This window comes from Arvicola amphibius, chromosome 5 (assembly GCF_903992535.2).
Source record: "Arvicola amphibius chromosome 5, mArvAmp1.2, whole genome shotgun sequence".
NCBI lineage: Eukaryota > Metazoa > Chordata > Mammalia > Rodentia > Cricetidae > Arvicola > Arvicola amphibius.
In genome coordinates, this window is record NC_052051.1 from 69,539,734 (window position 1) to 69,548,465 (window position 8,732).

Genomic DNA, 8,732 nt, shown 5'->3' on the forward strand with positions numbered 1-8,732 from the left:
TGATTTTGTGAGTAATTTACGAACCATATAGTAGAAAGTAGAGTTGGAGGGTAAGTTAGTGTCAAGCCTTAAAAGCCTATTTAATACTTACTACCAGATAGCTCCTAAGCTATTACTCAAAATTATAGGTGGAATATAGCCAGAAACATAGCTTTTCTAAGAATATGTAAAAGAGCATAACTTAGAGCTGTAGACCAAGTCCCATGAGGTAAACAACTGGTGGTAATTTTAGAACATCCTCCCATCATTTTCCTCTTCTTTAATGAGTGGGCTCCTATTGCATTCTCTCCCAGTGAGGAGGGAACAACTCATCCTCTTAAATGTCTAAGTATCAAAGATCTTACAGCATAGGCTTCTCAATGACATTTATCTTGGTGGACACTGAAGCAAATACTATTGATGTTTTCTTTCTCAGATAACTCTCTGTTCTCCCCTTAGAGCTTACTAAGGTAAACAAGTTGATGTGAATCAGCCATTCATAATGAAGTGTAAAAGCAGGTAGCACTGTCTATGATTATGGCTCAGCAAGGAAGTCACTTGGGTCTACTAGAAGGAAGGTGCTAGGTCTTGGCTAAACTTAAGTGTTATATAATTAGGATGATAATAAGTGTAAGGCGTTGAAAGAGAAAGATCTTCCTATTAAGAGAAAAACAGAACTGAAACAAAAAGATATGACTGCCAGTCACACACTTACAGTCTAGAAATGGACATGACTAAAGAAACTACTTATTGGAGAAAATAACTGATTGGAGAAATACCTTGAAAGCCATGGGGCATATGGAAAAGCATTCTCAGATGTTGGCAGTATCTAAAAGCAGCCTTTAACAAATACTAGCATGGAGCTAGTGCACATCACACATTGGTGGAAACAGAAAAGACTCAGGTGCTGTTAGGTCTGAAATTCTGAAAGCAACCAAAATTCAGTTAAAAGTTAGAAAGAAAGAAAAGAGATATATGTACAAAAGACCCTTCTAGTAAGAAGGCAGAAAAACCCACCTGATTTTAGGGATTAAAGTAGGATTAAAATCAGCTAATAGATACACACACACACACACACACACACATACACACACACACACACACACACATGCACACTATTGCCCACGCATGTATGTGTCCCTTTTACCGTCATGCTGGCTTCGTTCTAAGCTATTTTAATTTATTTTTTATTCATTTTACGTTTCAACCATAGTTTTCCCACCTTCTCCTCCCGCCTCCCTGTCTCCCCTTCCCCCACAGTCCACAGCCCCTTTACTCCTTCCAAAGGGTAAGGCCACCCATGGATAGTCAACAAAGCCTGACACATTAAGTTGAGTCAGGACCAAGCCCCTCCCCCCTGCATCAAGGCTGAGCAAAGCATCCCACCATAGGGAATGGACTCCAAAAAGCTAGCTCATGCACCAGGGATAGATCCTGGTCCCACTCTTGGGCCCCCTCAAATAAACCAAGCTACACAACTATCTCCCACATGTAGAAGGCCTAGTTCGGTCCTATGCAGGCTCCACAGCTGTCAGTCTGGAGTTCATAAGTTCCCAAGAGCTTGGTTCAGCTGCTCTGTAGATTTCCCAGTCATGAAACTGACCTTCCTTGCTCATATAATCCCTCTTCCTTCTCTGGATTCCCTGAGGTGCTTGGCTGTGGATCTGTCCATCTGGTTCCATCAATTATTGAATGAAGGCTCTATGATGACAATTGGGGTATTCACCAGTCTGATTACAGGGGAACCCTCTCCACTATTGCTAGGAGTCTTAGCTGGGGTCATCCTTGTGAATTCCTGGGAATTCCCCTAGCACCAGGTTTCACCCTAACCTTATAATGATTCTATCAAGACATCTCTTTCTTTGTTCTCCCACTTCGTCCCTCCCCCAACTCGACCATTCTGTTCCCTCATATTCTCATCCCCCATCCTCTCCCCTCTACAAACTTCCCTTGCTCCCAGTTTACCCAAGAGATCTCATCTCTTTCTCCTTCCCAGGGCGATCCATGTATCTCTCTTAGGGTCCTCCTTGTTACCTAACTTCTCTGGAGCTGTGAATTATAGTCTGGTTACCGTTGCGTTACATCTTATATCTATCCACTTATGAGTGAGAACATACTGTGTTTGTCTTTCTGGGTCTGAGTTACCGCACTCAGGATGATTTTTTTCTAGTTCCATCCATTTGCCTGCAAATTTCATGATCTCGTTTTTTACAGCTGAGTAATACTCCATTGTATAACTGTACCACATTTTCTGTATCCATTCTTCAGTTGAGTGGCATCTAGCTTCTTTCCAGGTTTTGACTATTTTGAATAGTGCTGCTATGAACATTGAACAAGTGTCTTTGTTGTATAATTGAACATCCTTTGGGTATTTGCCCAAGAGTGGTATCACTGAGTCTTCAGTAGATTAATTCCCAGTTTTCTGAGAAGTTGTCTGTACAAGTTTGCACTCCCACCAGCAGAGGAGGCGTGTTCTTCTGACTCCACATCCTCTCCAATATAAGCTGTCCCATTCTGAGCTATTTTCCCCAGTAACTTAGTCCTAAATCTTTTCTACATATCCACACAACTATTATTCCAAATCGCTTCTGTCAGTGGTTTCTAATTGTAACAAGTGACCTTTTAAACACACATTATTTAACTTTCATTTCTATTCTATCTTTGGAATTTGGAAGATTCTCCATGTCTTTAAACTTTATTTGGAGAGTAGGTCAAAAGAAATAAGGGATTATGGATGAAAGAAGGACAAGCGAGAAATACTCAAAACTAAATACGTAAATTGATACTACTGCAGCTAGAAAACAAAACTAAGTAGTTTAGGAGTTTGTTTTGGTTGTTTTTGTGGAACATATTTTAAACTGCTGCATTCACTTTTCATTTTCCCAAAGCGTTTATGTCTTGTATAATGTAGGTGAAATGCCTCCTGGGAGCTGGTGATGGGTTGATAGATAGGCAGGTAAGGAGATAGTAGGTAAGCAGATAGTTCGGCAGGCAGTCTCCTCCAGCTCTGTTAATGGTACAGAATGGTACTGGAAACCATCCTCACCATGGGAAGCACAGGCCCTCAGCAGTTACACTTAGGGTTTTGTTTTATTTTTCCTTAAACTTTGTACAAACTATTTTGCGTTTTTTGTCTTTGTTCTGTTTTTCCTGGAGCCTCTAGGAAGAGCAGCTGCTTCAGTTTTAGCTCTTCCCTATCTTTCTCACTCACAAACACCTCCTTCTTCCTGACCCAGGAGCCCTTCGCCGGGGCAGCCTGAGGTAGGGAAGATTCTGAGTCCTTCCTCATCTTGCCTAAAGGTACAGTCTGACCTAGATAACTGAGACATGCTCTTGTCCTTTGCTCAGTTTACTTCCACAGAAATTTTCCTCCATAAAATATTATTTAAATTTTTGAGAGGTATTGTGTTCTGAGTTGTTGTTTTACTTGAACATTTTCTACTTTCTACCCAATTTCCCAGAGTCCTAAAGGAATAAGAAACATAGACTTTCTTATTTTTGTTTCCTATTGGGGTAGCTTCCTGCTGGCTTATTTTTTGTTTTGTTTTGTTTTTTTAAGCAAGGTTCATTTAAGTGTCTTCTGTTGTGAATGAATAAATAACAAAATTGAGGGGCTTTCTTTGACTTTTGCTTCCTATGCTCTCCCCAGCTACTCAGCTCCCAGTGCACAGTGAGTTCTGCTTTCTCGTGATGCACCTTTTCTTTAGGCGACAGTGTCCACTTGAATATGCAAAAAAAAAAAATCTACCTTCTCTTCCTCAGAGCTCTGCAGGACTCTTCATCTGTCAGTATTTACTATCTGGTCAATACCTTCACTTACAAAATATCTTACATTATAAAGACTAAAAGAACCAGGAAACTCACAGTGAACAACCCTTTTCTTTTTTCTTTCTTCTTTTTTTCTTTTTTTTTTTTTTTGTATGAACAAAGTAAGTCTTGGGTATCTACTGTTCATATCCTAAGTCCTCAACTCAGAGTAAAATGATGGCTGTCCAATATGACAATTTGCTTTGGCTTCTATTTATAATACTGTGAGAGTTATAACCAAGACAAAGCCTTAAGTTCTTTTAGTCACCAAATTCCTGCATATAGTAAACTAATTTCAGGTAATCCTTAATAATCGTCTTTCAGAGCCCCATAAATGTATCTTCTCCCATCACTATATTTTGGATAAATCTGGGAAAAGAGAGGGAAGCAATTTTTTTGAGACAATCTCACTATTTAGCCCTGGCTGGCTGGCCTGGAACTTATTATGTAGACCAGGTTAGCCCTAAGTTCATAGAAATCCACCTGCCTCTGTTTCTGAGTTCTAGGATTCAGAGTATGTGCTATCATGCCTGGCTAGGGACTAAAATTTTAATTGAAGAATTTGAAAAGCATAGGAAACATAGCTGTTGTTAATATCATACAGCGAAATGACTCATTCCTGGCAATGGAACTTGGAAAGAAGACAGCATACCCAGACTTTAAGCATTAAGTGGATACCAGTAGATGTTTTTGAATTAGTGAAATGGGTCAATGAGCCACAGCCCTGAGGCTTTACCTCCAGTGTGTCCTTCCTTCTAATGCCAGCCAGCCTTATGTTAATAGTCAGATCTGATAGGATGTCGGAAGTATCAACTACATCACCATCTTTCAATTTGACAGTTCCGGTGATTTGACAAAATTCCGATGAAAACCTGAAAGAATCAACAAAAAACATATTTTTTATAACAGCACTGCAGAGCATATGCAGAGCCCAGTGTGTGCCTGCATCCCAGCCTTTCCAGAGTGTAGTCGCAGGAGGAGGTGCCTTGGAAGGGGTTAACAATACCTCCCCTGGGATTTGGGTTGACCTCAGGGAAGGCAGATTTCTAAGCAAGAGCAAAGGAAGTCTAAATCTGGTGAAATAGGAGAGATCTTGGTTACATCTTTGCTTCTCTGAATTCTTTCCAAGTTATACTACAGATTTGTGTTAGCTCTACCACAGCAAGCCGGCACTTCTAGTGACAGTGGCGCAGAGCTGCAGTCTGTTGTTGGGAGCTGCCGAGTGTGCGTGCTGCTCCTCAGGCACACAATGTGCTGCACATCCTTGTCCCCACTCATCCTCACAGAAGCTCTTCACCTCTCCATGCCTCTGCGGAGATGACAGGAGCAGTGGCTAATAATCTCTCAGTGCTACTGAGCATCCCTCTTCAGTGCTCATTTTCTGAAGTTGAAAACACTCGTGCATTTACACACATGCACACTATACTTGTCAGAGGTGAAGTGCTTCCAAATGCCACTTGAATGTGATTGAAAGCCCATGGGCCTGATGGGGCTTGTAACAAGATGCCAGGCCTAACTGCTCACTTTCTAAGAGAGAATGTTTCTAAACATTCTGGTTTAAAAAAGCAAAATGACCCCAAAAAGTAGAGATGGCAGTTTATTGCATTTCTATAAAATATATGCAGAGTGAACCTTATTAAGATGGAAAATAATAAAAAATGCTGTGTTGTGGATTATACACTAGATTATCACCATTCCTTTGGCTCTATATGAGGAATCAAAATTCATTGACTTAATGCTTTAAGTTTCAAGGCTAGAGTTATATCTTTTCTGTCCTAGTCGATACAATTCTCTAAAACATTTCAAGATAGTATTAAGCAATTTTATACTTAATGTCATTGATAAATCATTTGTTTATTTCAAGTCAAGATGTGGTTAATATTGGTCTTGAATGACGTGATTCTGAAAGCCTTCTAGGACAGCCTGAATTTACTCGGCTCAGTTTTCAACTTCTAATTTCAGAGGCTATTAACAATGCCACCCCATAGTTGAGCTTCCCACCCCTAGGTAAATTACTCAAAGATTATCATAACACCCTACCCTCTAATTTTATCTGTGGGTCACACTTATGTTCGATGCTTATCACTGCAACTGTAGAGTCTGTTTTTGTTGTATAGTACAGGGAAGAGGCCAATGATTATGGATCACATAGGTAAACTTGCAGGAACTTGGGATTTTACTGCCTACATTTGTAGGATGGTAATTGTCTCAACTGAACTAGGCTGTTATCCCCACAGGAGTTATCAGCCTAGAATGTTCTCTTCTTAAGAATTTTTTTTAACACAGCACAAGTTTCGTCAGGTAGTGCTTGTCACAGATACTATACAAGGCCTTACCTCATACTAAAACATTTTGGATAAGAGGATTTGGCTTTGATTTCCATTGCCACTGGTAAGTTAACAAGGTAATAAAACTTTTAATTTAAAAAATAACATTTAAAAACATTAAATAGCATGTCCCTGGCATATTATATATCAAGTTGTCTGAGTATAAGTTTGTGACTTACTTTCATTCATCATTGTGTTTAGTGAAAATTGGCAAAGTTTATTGATATTTCAATTAGATGACTCCACATGTTAAAAACTAATCATGTATACTGGTGCCTATAAAATAACAAGCAGAAGAGTACATTTTGCCTGTTGTGGTCACATAATACATTATTCATTTCAATGTCCCTGTGCATATTTCCGTTTAATAGAAAAAGCAAAATTAGAGAATTTATTAAAATTTTTTATTATCTGAGGTTTCCTGGTGATCTGATGTATAATTATATCGAAATCCTTCATTTAAAATCACTTGATCCTAGCCTGAATGACTAGAGACAGTTATATTAATATTACCTTACAAGGGTTAAGAAAAAAAATATAACATTTATAGAAACTTCAACTATCCTTTCATTTTGAAAAGGGGGTTGCATAAAAGATGTGCAGAGGAAGAATTCACTTTCCTTTTAGCAAACCTCTAAGACATCTACTTCCACTACTGAAAATACGCATCTCCTCATACCGCTCAGCAAACTATAAAACAGCTGCAGCTGTGTTTTCTTAAGATTTATTTGGAGACTTAAGAGCAATGGCTGATCTTCAGAGGACCCGGGTTTGATTTGTGGCACCTTCCTAGTGGCTTACAACCATTATAGCTCCGGTTCCGTAGAGACTGATCCCCTCTTCTGGCTTCAGTGGGCACCAGGCATGCACATGGTACACAGAGATGCATGCAAGCAAGAGACACCCATACGTGCAGAATAAAAATAAATAATTGTTCCAAAATGATTTGTTTTTCAGCACCAGGAGCACTGCATCTCATGTAATGTTTCATACTCTTAAAGGGGCTTTCTTTGTTTAAGACAGGGTCTCACTGTACAGCTCAAACTGTGTGGTCTTGTGATCCTTCTGCCTCAGCCTTCTGAGCACTGTAGGTATATGTCACCAAACTCCATGTAAGTGGTTTAAATTAACCACCTGAGCAGTTCATATGGATCAGCCAAGTACCCAGGTCAGCTCATCAAAAATAGTGATGGCTCTGTCTACAGAACTCTGTGCCCAGTGCTACAGGGCTAGAAACTGGGTCTGTCTACACAGTTGCTACAGGGCTAGAAACTGGGTCTGTCTACACAGTTGCTACAGGGCTAGAAACTGGGTCTGTCTACACAGTTGCTACAGGGCTAGAAACTGGGTCTGTCTACACAGTTGCTACAGGGCTAGAAACTGGGTCTGTCTACATAGGTGCTCCAATCTCAGCAGAGCACTGTCTCCTCACTTTGATCTGGTTTTCTAAAGGCCTCAACTTAGGGAGCACACGCCACCACGTTACATGTAATCTTGATATTCTAGGCCCAAGCTGGGGGGAGTAATTCTTTTTTTCTATAGGCTTTGTGATTTTTTTCAGGATGCCTCTGTGACTTGAAGGAAAATTACTTGAAACTCTGTCTTAAAAGATCGGATTAGATCTGCCTGCTGTCATTTTCTCTTCATGCATTGGCAAGTCATTTCCCTGAAATACAAGTGTGCTACATGTTATTTAGTGGGGAATTTTAAAGACATGAGGGAAATGTTTGTATTTCAAAGTGGCTTTTTCCTTTTACACACTCATAATAGATTCTACTTAAGTATAATAATTCATAACAAATTTGAATTAGATGTAATTTCTCAGAACTAAAGCTCCCAGTAAATCCCTACAGCTTGACAACTCCTTTAAGTATTCATTTGACTCTAAGAGAAAATTGACGGTGAGTTATTCTTACCCAGTGTACATTATGACTGTTAGGTCAGAGCTGGGAACCTGTTTACCAAAATTGTGTGTGTTTGGCCAGATACAGTGGTGCCTTTTCCATCCAAATGGTCACATGCTAGTTATTCACTCTCTGTTTTCAAACAAGGAGCTTACTGCATTCCTAGTAACTGTTCACCTCCACGAGTAGAGAAATAAGTGACATCCTTCTTAACATCTTCTGAAAGCTTAACTCTACTAAAACTTGAGCTGTATGTTCTATTGGGTGATAAGGTTAGATGTTGACTGGTTGGGCAATTTTATCAACTCAAAAGGTTAGTAAGATGCCACTCAGAGCAAGATTTTAATAGAATGATATATTCAGAATTTTAATATTTTAAGTTTCAGGAGTAGAAACAAAGAATAATGATTAGCAGAGTTCATCACTGGAGTAAAATTTCAACCTGTTTTATATATACACAGCAGCAACTATATAAAATCTCTATAGGCAGAGGTGGGGATTTCTGAAACCAGGAAGAAATGGGACGACAAAATACACACTCTATAACATGGGCAACATAGGATAGGGATAGAGTGGAGAAAGGACAATAGGAAGATGTGTCAAAGGAAGTTAAAATGAACATATAAGTCATTTAGGAAATATATTAAGGAAAATGATTTATTAAGCTAAACAAATAAGAAGTATCTTAGTAAATAAGGACAGTTGGCATGTAGGT